This window comes from Ceratotherium simum, chromosome 20 (genome assembly GCF_057802395.1).
Source record: "Ceratotherium simum simum isolate JZ-2026a chromosome 20, ASM5780239v1, whole genome shotgun sequence".
NCBI lineage: Eukaryota > Metazoa > Chordata > Mammalia > Perissodactyla > Rhinocerotidae > Ceratotherium > Ceratotherium simum.
The window spans coordinates 41,863,170-41,877,756 of record NC_141919.1 but is presented as its reverse complement, the minus strand read 5'-3'; positions in this window follow the sequence as shown (position 1 = coordinate 41,877,756).

Below are 14,587 nucleotides of genomic sequence, written 5' to 3'. Positions count from 1 at the left end.
AGTGCTCATTGCTTCCACAGCTCATTGATTTTTTTAAATATTTTTTTTTGTAATTTATCAGGCTTTTGTAGTTATTTTCAATGGGAGCACTCTACTGTTTTCCTCCCTCTGAGCCATTCCCACACTTAATAATATAAAAAGTTTGAACGTACTTGTTTTAACACCAAAAACAAAACTATGATTACCTCTATCCCTTCCTAAAGACACTTGATCCTGCGTCAAGAGATATTCTTGCAGAGAGCCATGGAGGAGCTGGACCATACAGGAATGGGAAATTGCTTAAGTCAGTCATTTATAACTAGGAATCAGAGAGAATACGTTATTCCAAAAACAATTTGTTGTATCCGTTTTGATGAACCGAGCTTAGGGAACAGTTACAAGCAGTTTTCTGTAGCTACAGATAGAAGATGATGAAGACTGGTGCTAAGAAATCCGAGTGACAGCCTGCAGCTCCATTACAAATACTACCTGATTGAATCATTTTGAGGGGCCGTGTGTCTTCAATACTCATGTGTGTTGTATCTTAGACTGAAGTGGGAGAAAATTAGGGAACTTTCAGAATGAAAACTGATTTCATAAATTACAGCCCAGAAAATAACAAAAAGAGCTGTCACACCCTGTAGCAGCTTTTCCTTTAATTTCTGCAGATCTTTTGTCTTCAACCTTTGAGCCTTGCTATTGTCTCTATTGTACTCAAACCAGGGCTTTTTTCTTCAGTGCAAGTGCTTCAAAAGATACATGATGATTTTTGTGCTGATTAGAGGGGAACTTGCATGCACAGATAACTCTTGCAAGATCACAGAATGTGCAAAACAGAATACAGGAAAGCCCAAGAAACATGGAAGCTAGGAATGGCTATTTACAAAAATAAAGTTATATCATTGCACATATAATAAGCATATGAAAGAAAGATCTGATCCATTAGCCTGCCATGAGAAGGCCAGTTATGTGAAACTGTGGCCAAATGTCAGGTGTCAGGATGGGTAGAAATTATAGGGTCTCAAACTCCATATTTGAAAGAGTATACCATAAATATAAAGAAAATTTTGAGACTAATAACTTCTTAAAGTCTTGTGTGATAAAGATTTTTCATTCAAGGTATATCATTATTGTTTATTTTATTCTAAAACATGTCTTTTGTCCAAGCCCATAAAATAGACCAAAGTAAAAGGGAAAGTATATAGTGTTGCTTAAAATGAGTTATCATTTCATTCATTCACTCATTTATGCATTTATTCACTCAACGATCATGTATCAAGTACATCTATGCACCAGGCATGGTAAGGAATATGAAGAATAATAAATGCTATCGAACCAGAGGGAATTGAGGTGACGTGTTACATACACTGAAATGGTTTGTTTTGTTAATGAAATGTGCTGTAGGGGAGTCTAGGAGGCAAAAGTACAGCGAAATTGCTTACCATCAAATGTAAAAGATTTTGTTGAAGAGAAAAAAAGTCACCTCACTTGTTTTTATGAATGATTCATAATAACTGAAGTCGACTGCTAATAGATTTAAATGAGATAGGCAAGTACAAGGAAGAAAGTAAATTAAAAAATTGTCCCAAAACACATACACAGGAAACTGAAAAAAAAAAGTCATTGCTATTCAGTGATCATCTTTCCAGGACTTTTTCTGTGCATGTACGTATATTCAGATAGAGAGATGGATATACACATAATATCTTCACTGGTTGTAAGAGTTGAGTTATACTTGTTTTCCTCTAAAAATCTGCATTGTCTAAAACATTGCTGTGGAGAAGTAGGAGGTAAAAGACTAGACTTCTAACAACCTCTACCCAACGCCAATTCGCTTTTCTTCCTGCATACCTGAGGAATTAATTTTTTAAAATGATTCGTTAAAGGTTCAGTAATGTAGAGAGGAAATATTTTGGTTTGCGACATTCAGTGTCAACATTTTCTGGATCATGGTGTACTTTTTTGATCTGAAAGTCCAGTATTTAGTCATTTCAGGGATTATTTATTATTTTATTTAACCTTTGAATCCATTATAATTTTGCTTCCATTTATTTAAACCTCTAATTTACAAACTGTCTAATATTAGAATCTATCTTTTATTAATTCCCTCTAATTTCTTGTATTTTTAAATATGTACTCAGTGAGATTTTCTCAAAATGTCCTCCTAAAATAATAATTCAACTTTAGTTCCTTGATGTTTCTGATTAATTTTTAAGTCCCTCAATGATAATTTTTTCCTAAAATTTGTTTCTCTGAGGAATCAATCCTTTATAATTTAGTTATATATTTATATTACCTCAACTCATTTTCTCTTTGAGAATAAGCTTTCTTGAATCATGCCCTTTCAGAGCACATGAAATGAACTTTCCTTTCTCTCAAGTTATATTTTCTTCTAGAGTGGGCTTTTTTTCCTTATAATGGTATGTTACTTTCTTCTTTTTTAAATTTAAATTTTTATTTCACTTTATCAATGTTGTTCTTAGCAAGCAACAGAATATTTCTCTATTGGTTATGCCATTTCCTTTCATCTTTGTCATACTTAAGCAGCTATATTTTCTCTGTCTTTGTGGGGGTACCTTCTTGACTAATTTTCCACCTGCATTTGATGCCTTTTTTGTGTTGCTTTGACTTTCAGCTTGAAGACAAATAAGATCTGTAGATATGCTTATCTGAGAGTTAAGGGTCTTTGTGGTACACTATAAGTTCTGAGGGACTGTTAAATGCTGCGCATCACTGCTCACTGCACTTGGGGGAGGGGAAGGCCTCCAATCCCTTTCGGATAATAGAAGGGGGTAGATAACTATTGGTTTGGCTTTTCCCCTGGACAATGGGGACACTGCATACTTACTTCTCTCACTATTCACTTGCCAAGTTTTATATATTTCTTCCTAGCAACCATTTCCATCACTCCCCAGTAAAACAAGGCAAGAGATAAAAATACAAAAAGAAGTTCTGTTTACTTCTCTGTGGTTTTGGAATATTCCTGAGAAGGTTCAAGATTTTACACTCATCATTTCAGCTACAGGGGGAGGGTGAGCTCTGTAGGTCAAGCCATACTATGTTCCTCAGCTCTGCCCCCAAACTTAGTTTCTATTCCTTGCCTAATTCTTAATTGCTGCTGCTGGGGAATTTTATTCTTTCTTTTTCTTACTTTGGGGACTTTGTTTTGTAGGCATTTTGAGAGGGGGATTCATTCTCCAAAATCCTTTCAAGAATTCTTTTATTCAGGACATTACAAGCAAAATAAAGATTTTTTGAAAATGGTGAATGATATGCTGTGGAGGTAAAATAATGTATCAGTTACTACATATTTATATTAAGAATAATCAAACACAAAAAATACTAAAACTATAGAATGGAGTTCTCATATTAAGAAACTAGTGAACACTTTCGGTTGGAAGTTTTACTTTCAGAGAAATCAGTCTCTACTATAGTATAATTTAGTCATCTTTCGATAATAATACCAATTTCCTTTTCTTTTGGAGAACAGGCTACAAAAGACCACACATAGGATAAATGAACAAAATAAAGTTGTAATACAAAATCCCTAAACAAAGGCAGAAGATGTTCATCAAATTTCCAAGCTATTATAGCACTCTGAGCATGTGGAGTACCGAACCAGCAAGACCTCATGGAGAAATAGAGAGAAGGAGAAAATACTATGTTTGTGAGTTAGATCTCAAGGGCTGCAGGGAAGGACAAAGAGCTACTATATAGATTAATACATTTTTCATCTCGAATGTATTCTATGTCATCAAATGGTGTTTGAAAAGGGAGAAATCTTAAATCAGAAAATCAAAGGACACTTTTAAATATTCGGCTTGGAGTGAGTCAAAACTGAATTCAAACCTCATCTGTGTGACCCTGGGTGCCTTGTTTATGCTTCCTGAACATCTGCTTCGGAGACAGTAAAATGGAGATAATGATGCTTATCTCATAGAAATGTGGCGAAAATGAAGTATGATATAAATGTAAAGATCTGAGAGCAATGCTGGGATATACAGATGATCAATAAATCATACCACGTAATAGTAGTAAGAGTGGTGGTTAACTTATTTGTAACTATAACTATTTGTATTACTATTATTCCACCATCTGAATAAAGTCAATAATTTTCTTTTTTGTGTGTGTGTGAGGAAGATTATCCCTGAGCTAACATCCATTGCTAATCCCCCTCTTTTTTTTTTTTTTTTGTTGAGGACGATTGGCCCTGGGCTAACATTTGTGCCCATCTTCCTCTACTTTATATGGGACGCCCTCAAAGCATGGCTTGACAAGCAGTGCATCAGTCCACGCCTGGGATCCGAACCTGCGAACCTTGGGCCGCTAAAGCGGAGCACGCAAACTTAGCCAGTACACCACCGGGCTGGCCCCTCAATAGTTTTCATTTTTTTTCCCCCATTCTGTCAGCAATGGTTAGACCTTGACAAAGGGACAGTGGGAGTTACAATGTTGCATGTGAGGGGTGGGGCTAGAGATTGCCTAATTAAAGCATTGTGTTTTGTGGTCCATCTTTATGTAGAATACAAATAATTTAACTACTTAGTAAATTTGTTATTTAAAATAAGATTATCAGGGCCGGCCCCATGGCTTAGTGGTTAAGAGCACGCGCTCCGCTGCTGGCGGCCCGGGTTCGGATCCCAGGCGTGCACCAACGCACCGCTTCTCCGGCCATGCTGAGGCCGCGTCCCACATACAGCAACCAGAAGGATGTGCAGCTATGACATACCACTATCTACTGGGGCTTTGGGGGAAAAAATAAATAAAAAAAATTATTAAAAAAAAATAAGATTATCAGTAAAAAATTAGCTAGAGGAAGTAGAGAGATAAATTAAAACCTACTCCCCATCTAGACTTTGCCCTTAAAAATATCACGTTACCCTGGATATTGCAATCTTAATGAGGATACTTCCTTGGATTATCAAAAAGTCAGATATCAGAGCTAAGTAGCACTCAACTTTTACATGTTTACAAAGACCTTACCTATTTTCAAAATTATAAACTAGATCAAAGCAAAACGACATACACCACTGGCTTAGCCACCATGCCTTTCATCCCTTTCTACAGTGGTATAAATGAAAACCATTTGTTTCGAAACTCAGGATACAAAGTCAGCCCTGGGCAAAATTGTGAAGGAAGTCAAGTTTTCCTTGCTTTAACCTCTTTGCTTCTAGTTTTGGTCCATTCCACTATTTTTCATTCCTGTATATCTCCTCAGTCTTTAACAACCTTTTACTCCAATGAGCTGTCCCTAGCCTGCCCTTCCTTACTCTCTCTATTTAGGATTCTAATACTGCCTGTTTTGTTTTTCCTCAATTTCAAAACTTGTTTATTGAACACATCATTCTCCCAGAGACTTGCACCTGGTTTTCAAGGTAATAGCTAGTTAATTAAGTCATTTATTAATTAGCTCTTATATTTGTTATCCATCTCCGTCTCACTCTCCTTGCAAGCTCTATGATATCAGGAAACTTGTCTGATTTTTCAGGACCTAAGTTGACAGCACTTTGCTTGGTAATTTTACATTCAGGATTTCTTTTTATTCTCAGATTAAACCTATGAGATAAGTTATTTTATTATCCCCAATTGTTATATACATGAGAAAACCGAGACTCAGAAATATAAATCTCAAGATCACACAGACACTAAATGATGTGGCTATGGGCTTAACATAAGGCTGTCTGATTTAAAAGTTCATAGATCTTCTATTACATGATGGTGATAACCCTAGTGTGTTCAATCAAAAGATGATACATAAATGACTTTGAGCCACATGGCAGACAATTCAGAATGTTATTTGATGCTTGTTTTCACGTTGCAGATGGGCAATGGCTTCATCAGTAGCCTAGCCAGTGTATATGCAGATAGATATATCACATTACTTATATACCTATCAGAAGTTTCTGATGCTCATTTTGTTTAGTTTTGTTTCTGTTTTTGCTTTTGGTTAGTTTGTACCATTTCTTTTCACTTCTCCAAATAATATATATTTTCTACTAATATGTTATTATCAGGAGAGAAATGCTTTATGTTTACTCACTTAAAATATTATTCTGCTAGAAATATTGGCACTCTGAATCTTTTTGAACTAGAATAAATGGGTGTGATGTGGAATAACACTTAAAATTTCAAAATGTTTTGCATATTGATTAATACACGCCAGAAAAACAGAATTGTTTTGGCTGGAAAAGCCAAATCATAGTTATTTTGGATATTCCCCAAAATAAATGCCTCACTGCCTTTATCACGGGCAGAATAAAATATGATCACATTTGCTTTGGCAAGGAGAATCTTTCTTCTCACTAGAGAAATTAAATGTATGTTTTTAAACCATAACTGTTTTTTTTTATCAGTTCTAAAATCTTAATCATTCCATTTTTCACCATTTCTGAAAAGGGTACCCAAAGGATTCTAAACATAGTAAATGGTTTCTATGTTCACCGCAGCATCAGTAGATTAGGATGTACTATTACTTTTCTGCTTACTGCTGTGTTGTCGTTATTGTTGTTTTCATAGTATTTTGTGTTTGGCCTTAATCTTGCAAAATACCCAGGGAAGTTTTGGGGGTTTTGTTTGTTTAGTTGGTTTGGTTTGGTTTTTCTGTTTGCCAGCAAGCCATTCACTCTACTACACTTTTCTTAAAAGGAAAATAAAAATCAAACAGTATATAATACACATTTCCTGTATTAGTCTCATTATTGAGGTAAAATTTTTGTACTGTAAAATGTAAAAATTTTAGGTGTTCAATGAATTTTAATAAATATATTTACTCCTGAAATTAACTCTCAGTCAAAATATAGGACCCATGAAATTTCCCTCTTACTGCCTGCCAGTCAATCGCCATACCACGCAGGCAGCCATGTTCTAATTTCAGTCACTGTAAATTTGTTTTACCTGTTTTGACCTTCATATAAATAGAATCATAGAGAATACATTCTATTCCGTCCAGCTTCTTTCACTCAACGTGATACTTTTGCAATTCATCCACGTTAGTGAGTGTGTCAACAGTTCATTCTTTATTTACTGCTGAGTAAGTATGCTCCTACTTACGAACATTTGATTGTTTTCAGTTGGAGCTTGTAGGAAATTAAAATACGCCACTCCAAAATATATCACTTTGGCTTGAGTATTGTTTTGAGCTGGAAGCAAATGAAAATCAACAGATGTGTAAAGAAGCCTTCGCAGACTTTTCCCTTATTTCACCAAAAGGAAAAACTTCTGAGAAATGAGCACTGCCATAAATCCCCTCGCCTGAGGCAGTTTTATGGAAGAAGAAGACAGAAAGTCAGCACGTTCCAAAGTGGACGTGCTCGAACAAACCTTATTACAGTCGTTTACCACACAGTTTGTCATCCTTGGAAGTCTAAAACTCCTCTTCCTGTCTTGTCACTTCTCTGCAAATGTATTGTTCTTTGTTAAGATGGTATATAAGCCCTGGGTTCAAATAGCCCCTTTGAGTTACTCATCACTGAGGTGTCCCATGTGATATGTGCTACACGTGTGAATCAACTCTCTTTTCTCTTGATAATCTGTCCCTAGTCAGTCTAATTTGCAGAATTTTGACTAAAATTGCATTGACACTACAGATCAATTCTGGTATAAACAAATCTTCACAAAATTGAGTCTTCAAATTCATAATGTGGTACAACTACCTGTTAACTAGATCTTTAACTTCACTTTAGCATTCTTTTGTAGTTTTCATTGTGTAGGTTTTGTAGATCTGGTATGAACTTTATGCTTAAGTATTTTATGTTTTTTATGGTACTTTTTAAAATTTCATGTTCTAATTATTTGCTGCTGTCATATATAAATACAAATAACTTTCATATATTGACCTTGTATCTTGAGACCTTGCTAAATTTAAGAATTAGTTTTAGTGTTATTTTTTGGTATTTGTAGGATTTTTCACATAAGCAATCAATTGTCTGTGAATAAAAACTACTCCCTTTCCAATATGCGTTTCTTTTATAATGCTTCTTGTTTTCATCTGCTGGTTGTGACCCCTAGTACAATGATAAATACAAGTAGTAAAAAGGGGCACATTTATCTTTTTTCCAATCTTTGGGAAAAGCATTCAATAATTCATTATTAAGTGTGATGTCAGCTGTGCATTTTTATAGATTTTCTTTATCAGATTGACGAAGTTGCCTTCTAATTCTAGTTTGATGAGAGTTTATATCGTGAAAATGTAAAATTTTGTCAGATGCTTTTTATAGACTTTTGGCATGATCATATGATTGTTCTCTGTTATTTTATTTATTGGTGGATAATACCGATCAATTTCAAATGTTAAACCAATCTTGCCTCTCCTGATACATTCTTTGTGATAACGTATTTTAATTTTTCTTCTGTAAGAGCTTTTAATGAGTGTCAAGTTTTCTTGGAATATAAATTCCTAGTCTCAGAATTCCAACTTTAATTAAGCAATATCAAGTGTGTTTTCCAACCTGGTTCCAGAGGGCACATAACTTTGTTTAGTATGTTAGAGAGAGTGGTGCTCTCCCCACCATTTTTCCCACCTCTGAAATTAGGCAGGACTATACTACCAGTTTTTTTGTGTGTGTGTGGAAGATCAGCCCTGAGTTAACATCCATGCCAATCCTCTTCTTTTTGCTGAGGAAGACCAACTTTGAGCTGACATCTATTGCCAATCCGCCTCCTTTTATTCCCCAAAGCCCTAGTAGATAGTTGTATGTCATAGTTGCACATCCTTCTAGTTGCTGTATGTGGGACGCTGCCTCAGCATGGCCAGAGAAGCGGTGCGCCATGCATGCTCGGGATCCAATCGTGGGCCGGGGGCCGCCAGTAGCAGAGCCCGCGCACTTAACTGCTAAGCCACGCCGGCCCCCCTACCAGTTTTTGATCAATGGGCTGTGAGCAGAAGTCACCTGCATCATTTTCAAGCTAAAGCATAACAGACCTGATGCATGACCCTCTAGTTCACTTCCTCCTTCCCTGCAAACTGTCAATATGGAGTTCTCCTGCTCCAGAGGGTGCAGTTACAAGATGGTGTTCTTCTCAGCCCACTTTCCAAAAATCTGTGTGAGCAATCCCCTCAGTGACTCACATTGTATATGTACCATCAACAGAAAATAAACTTCATTCTATGAAGCTACTGAAGCTTTAGGGTTGTTGGTTACTGCAGCATAGGGCAGCCTATTCTGATTAATACATTATGGAACTTTGGTATATAACATTCCTACCACAAATGAAATTTAAATAATTGATCTTTGTGCAGATCAATGGAGGATTTTTATGACACATAGGTCAGAGATGTACACTGAATAAATATCAACAGCAGCAATGCATGAGATCAAAGCATAATAGTGGAAATAAGGTATTCTTATTTAATTGCTGACAATAGTGAAAGTACATGGATCTCACCCTTGATGCGGTAGTAAAAGAAATTGTCTCCAAAAAAGCAACTTTAAATAAATTATTTTATTTATTCTTTTATTCAACATATATTAATTGAATAACTATATTCTAGACCATTCTATGAACAAAATAGCTAAGTCTCTGTTCTCATTTACGAAATACTTAGCGATATAAATATTAATACATCTGCATTTAAATGGAGCTCAGTAATGCATAGGGATGATATGGATACAGAAAATTCACTGACAATTGTCTTCACTGTTCCCCCTTCACCGTATTTTGAAATGCTTCACCATTTTATTCCTTTGCTTTTCTATAAACAACAGTCCAAAGAACCAATGAACTGTCCAAAAGTCAAGGAGTAAAGGAGGAAGGGGGACAACAACGGTTAGCACTACTTCACTGTGTAATCAGCTCTTTGAAAAGACAGAACTGATTGTAAAATGAAAACCTGCATTAAAAAGACCCGCTATTTAGAGGCAATCCTCTCAGCCATTTGGGAAAGAGTACAAAAATAAGTATAATCTTCCAAGAACATTTTTTCTTTAATGACCTTTACATGAATTAAACTACCCCACCAAACACCTGAGCAGAAGATAAATACTTCTGGTTAATAACTAACTTGAATCAACTTCTGGTTTCAGTTCTAGCCCTAATCCATTAATGGAGAAAGCAGGGGTGGGCCTCATGCCCTAGTGGTTAAGTTCAGCACGCTCCGCTTTGGTGGCTGGTGTTCCATTGCTGGGCATGGACCTACACCACTCATCAGCAGCCATGCTGTGGCAGTGACCCACATACATAATAGAGGAAGATTGGCAACAGATGTTAGCTCAGGGCGAATCTTCCTCAGCAAAAATTAAAAAATAAAATAATGGGGAAAGGAAGGCAACAATTCCTGAAAAGAAAATGCCCAAAGGTAAGGATGACACTTTCTTTGTTATTGTTCTTAATTCACTTTATCATTAATATAGTTTAAGGGCAAAGAAGGTCACCTGAACCTGTCACAATGCTGGATAATGAAAAGGGCTCAAAAAAGGCAAATGTGAGATCGCTATGACTATCCAAACACTCTTGCCTCCAGTTTTCAAATTATAGACACTGTTTCTGTTTTTGATTTTGTTGGTTGTCTTGGTAAAGACACTCTGCATATATATATGAAATCTATATTATGCCTGTCTATCTATGAGCCATCAAATGATGTCACACTTGCTAATTCATGGACTCTTTATCTAGGTGTTTATGCTCCAACAAAATGATGGCTGTTTAATTATACTACAAATGAGTTTTGCCGGCCAATTGTATGGCAGATGTTATTTACTTCCAGAACAACTGTCAAAAGACCAAAGCAGCACATCTAACAAATCAAAATGTACTGTATTGAGTTACATTTCACATTCATAAGCACCCTCTATCATCTAGCCACAGGCTTTGCATGATGATAATGATGGAACAGGCAGCATCATTGAGTATAATAGCCAGTCAGAAATCTGCTTGTCATGTAAGTAGGATTAAAAGAGATGCAACTAAGTATATTCTACCTGGAGTGGAAACAAGGAATTGTCAATAAACATTTACAAAATCCTTCAGATTTGCTAAATGTTGTGTATTAGAGCATTCACCAAGTCATTCCATGATGGCAGATGGGGAAGAGGAAACACCCGTCTTCTCTATTCATATGGTGACTGAGCTGCAGTCAATGAAACATATTTTTCCCACCAAATTTATGATGCTATAAAGGTGGAGACAATGCCTTTAGCTCGATAGTTACCATAACTGGAATCCAAGAAGCATGCTACAATAAACTTGTCCGTGTACTATTTAAACTTTTCTAAGCTTGTAGGAGCATTTTATTAGGTCTAACACTTGCTTCAAATACAACTTACCAGAGAGCTCTGCTCTGGCCTCTTTTATGTAGTGTGCTGGTATCATGCCAAGGTTTTTAATAAGGAGAGAAAATAAGAACTCTTAAAAGTTTAAAGCCCAATAATCCAGGAAATAAAATCTGATTAAGTACAAAATAAACTTTCTACAATTAAATGATTCAGTGGCAGATAAAACAGAAGCAGAGCCCAAGAAGTAACTCTGCACCAATTTAATTTTGTGTACTCCAACAAATTGGGGTGATATCTCTCTGCTTAGCACAGAAGTGTTGAGGCAAAAAGTGGGTCCTCATTTGTTCCAACCAGAATTACATTCCACTGAGAAAGATCAACTGCTTGGCTTTCTTATTGGGGGTCATGTGAAAAGGTTTTTCTAAATGACCCCTGTCCATAGCTCATTTCTATATAACATACTGCTTTTATGAAGGGGGAAGTGTTTTATAGATCACTGGTGTATTCCTATGTATTCAATCTATTCAGTCTCTAGTGTCTGTCTAGTTTGCCTGATTTTGGGAACAAGCACAATGAAAGCCTTGTGTAGCCAGGAGACATGAGCTACTGAGAGTTTTGTCTCTTCTGGTACTTCTTATGTTGGGAACCTTGTGTCTGAGACACAAGCATCTACCAGCTTAGAAAAACAGTCTGGCAGGAAAATAGAGCAGCTCATAGTAGAGCTGAGGGAAGCTGTCAGATTTTCAAGCATTTATTTTTATAATCCAAACCAAAATGATGAGAAATTACTTAAGCCAAACTCTTACCTTGGCTTCCTTATTCCTCTTTTTTTCTCACACATGTCTCTCATATATTATTATTTTATGACAAGGACATAATTTACTAGCTACTAATTTCTACAACCTAAAATTATTCCTGGATTATGTGAGGAAAAAAGTTACTTTTCTAACTTTACTGAGGTACAAGGTGCTACTTGAGTGAATATTAATAAAAATATTAATTATGTTCCTGATAATACTGATGAATGAAACTGGCATTTATAAATCATGTTCTTGCCAAAAGAAATTACACCTTTACAAGCATCTTACATAGGCCACTGCATTTCTCTGAAGTTACTAACCAACCCAAGACTCCTCCTACCAGATAGTGGATTTTTGTCAACTTTAGTTCATATAAATATGAAATTATTGATAGCTGTGATCTCCTTTTCCTTTTCATTTTTCCCCCTTCTCGTAGGGTTATATAAACAATAATAAATATGCATAAATATGTTATGTATTACATCCATGGGCTCTAGCATAAGGCAACTTCTATAAGATAGCTGCTTTAACTTGGAGATAAATGATAAATCCATACCCTTAGCCAATTAGTTTCAAGACCCCTGACCATTCAGTCTTAATGCACCTTTGACTCAACCAGTATTAGATGTATAATAGGCTCCAAGGTAGTACCATGCACTGGGGATTACAAGAAGTAAGGACGATCCCTGCCACTGGAGATTATACAGCTAAAAACTGTAAATATTAAGATATTGTCTAAGTAACGAGATGAACAGAGTGTATCTTCCTGAAGCACATATATTGCTCAATTTTAGGAAAGTATGGCTCAAATTTGAGAAATCAAACAATTTCATTACTGAGTACTTTAAGTCATTATTTTTATTTTAAAACAAGTGTGGTGGGGCCAGCCCCATGGCCAAGTGGTTCAAGTTCCATGCAGTCCACTTCACTGGCCCGGGTTCGGGGTTCAAATCCTGGGGAAAGACCTACACCACTAGTCAAGTCATGCTGTGGAGGCAACCCACACGCAAAATAGAGGAAGATTAGCACAGATGTTAGGTCAGGGCTAATCTTCCTCAAGCCAAAAAAAAAAAGATAGAGGAAGATTGGCAACAGATGTTAGCTCAGGGTGAATTTTCCTTGGCATAAAACAAATGTGATATATTTTAGCACGAGAATAAAAGGTCTTATTGAAGTAGAATATCTAGGAGTGAGACAGAGGCATCTATATTTTTTAAAGCTCCATCTATTATTTTGATGCACAATCTAGTGTAGAACATAAAATTCAAATGAACATTTATGATAAAGCATAAGACTGAGAGATTAATCATTGATGGAGAGCTGAGCATGACATTACCCTGTCAGTAGAACTGCTTTATTGAAGATGTCTGAGGACAGTTGACTATTGAATATGTTTCCAAATACATATACCAGCACCCATTTAATCCAATTAAAAGAATTCCTCAAGACAGAATACTGAAGACAGTTGGTAGAGTTAGAATTTGAGTCCAGACTTTGATGAGATACAGACCTAGGTTTAAATTTTTTCTCTGAATTACTGGTTGTATGGCCTTAGATTATTAAGACTTTCTTATCTTTAAAATAGGGATATACTGCCTACTTCAAAAAGTTGTAATGATAATAGAATAAGATAGTGTTAAGTGGTCTGTAAGTTACTCTAAAATAGTTCAATATATACAGTGTGATAAAACTGTTTCTGTATTAGTTTTAACCTGCATCTTAGGGCAGCTGGACATCCTAGTCAGAAAAACACATTTCAGGGATGGTTAGCTAGCATTTAATCAAGGGTTTCTGGAAGATTTTCACTCAAAAGAGTGACCTTGTGATGAGGTCTTTTTTCCTTCTTAACTTTCCTTCTTTTATGCCTGCCTGCAAATGACCATTGGTCAAGTGTGTTCAGCAATATAGTAGAGGAACCTTAGAAGTACAATTCCTGATGCTGACCTTCAATGAGATTACAAATTCAATGAAGATCACAGAATATCTAATTGCAAAATCAGCTGAATATTAAATCTTTAACACTGGAATAATAAGGTTGGGAAGAAAATAGGACATAAGGGTTCCTATTCAATTTCACATTACTGAGCACTCAGGTACTGGGTTTTAATACCTCATGGATTAGGCTGCAGTTTAATTCCCAGAGTTTACTATAATTAACCCCTTGTTTGAACTGATATTGTCATCAGAAAACCAACATCTTTGTTTAATTGCGTTTTCCAAGCTTTGTTTGAATGAAATGAATCATGTATTTTGTAAGTTTCACCACTTTGCTAGTACTATGTAAAACATCCACAGAATCATAGACATAAGACAATAGACAAAAAAATTTTGTTTTTCAGTCTTGAAGTATAGATACTAAAAAGAACAGCATATTCTTCTATGTATGTGAGGTGTAATGGACATGTATAGCACAAACTTATCTAAGAAGATAAATAATCAAGTGGTAGAAACATAACCAAACACTCAAAGTATCAGGTACTAAAAGTTTATTTCCATTTTAACAGTAATTTATAATAATCAGACCTGTTGCAATGGGTCATCAAGAGAAAGAAATAAAATCTCTTCTCATGGCTATTTAATATGGATTTTTAAAAGAAT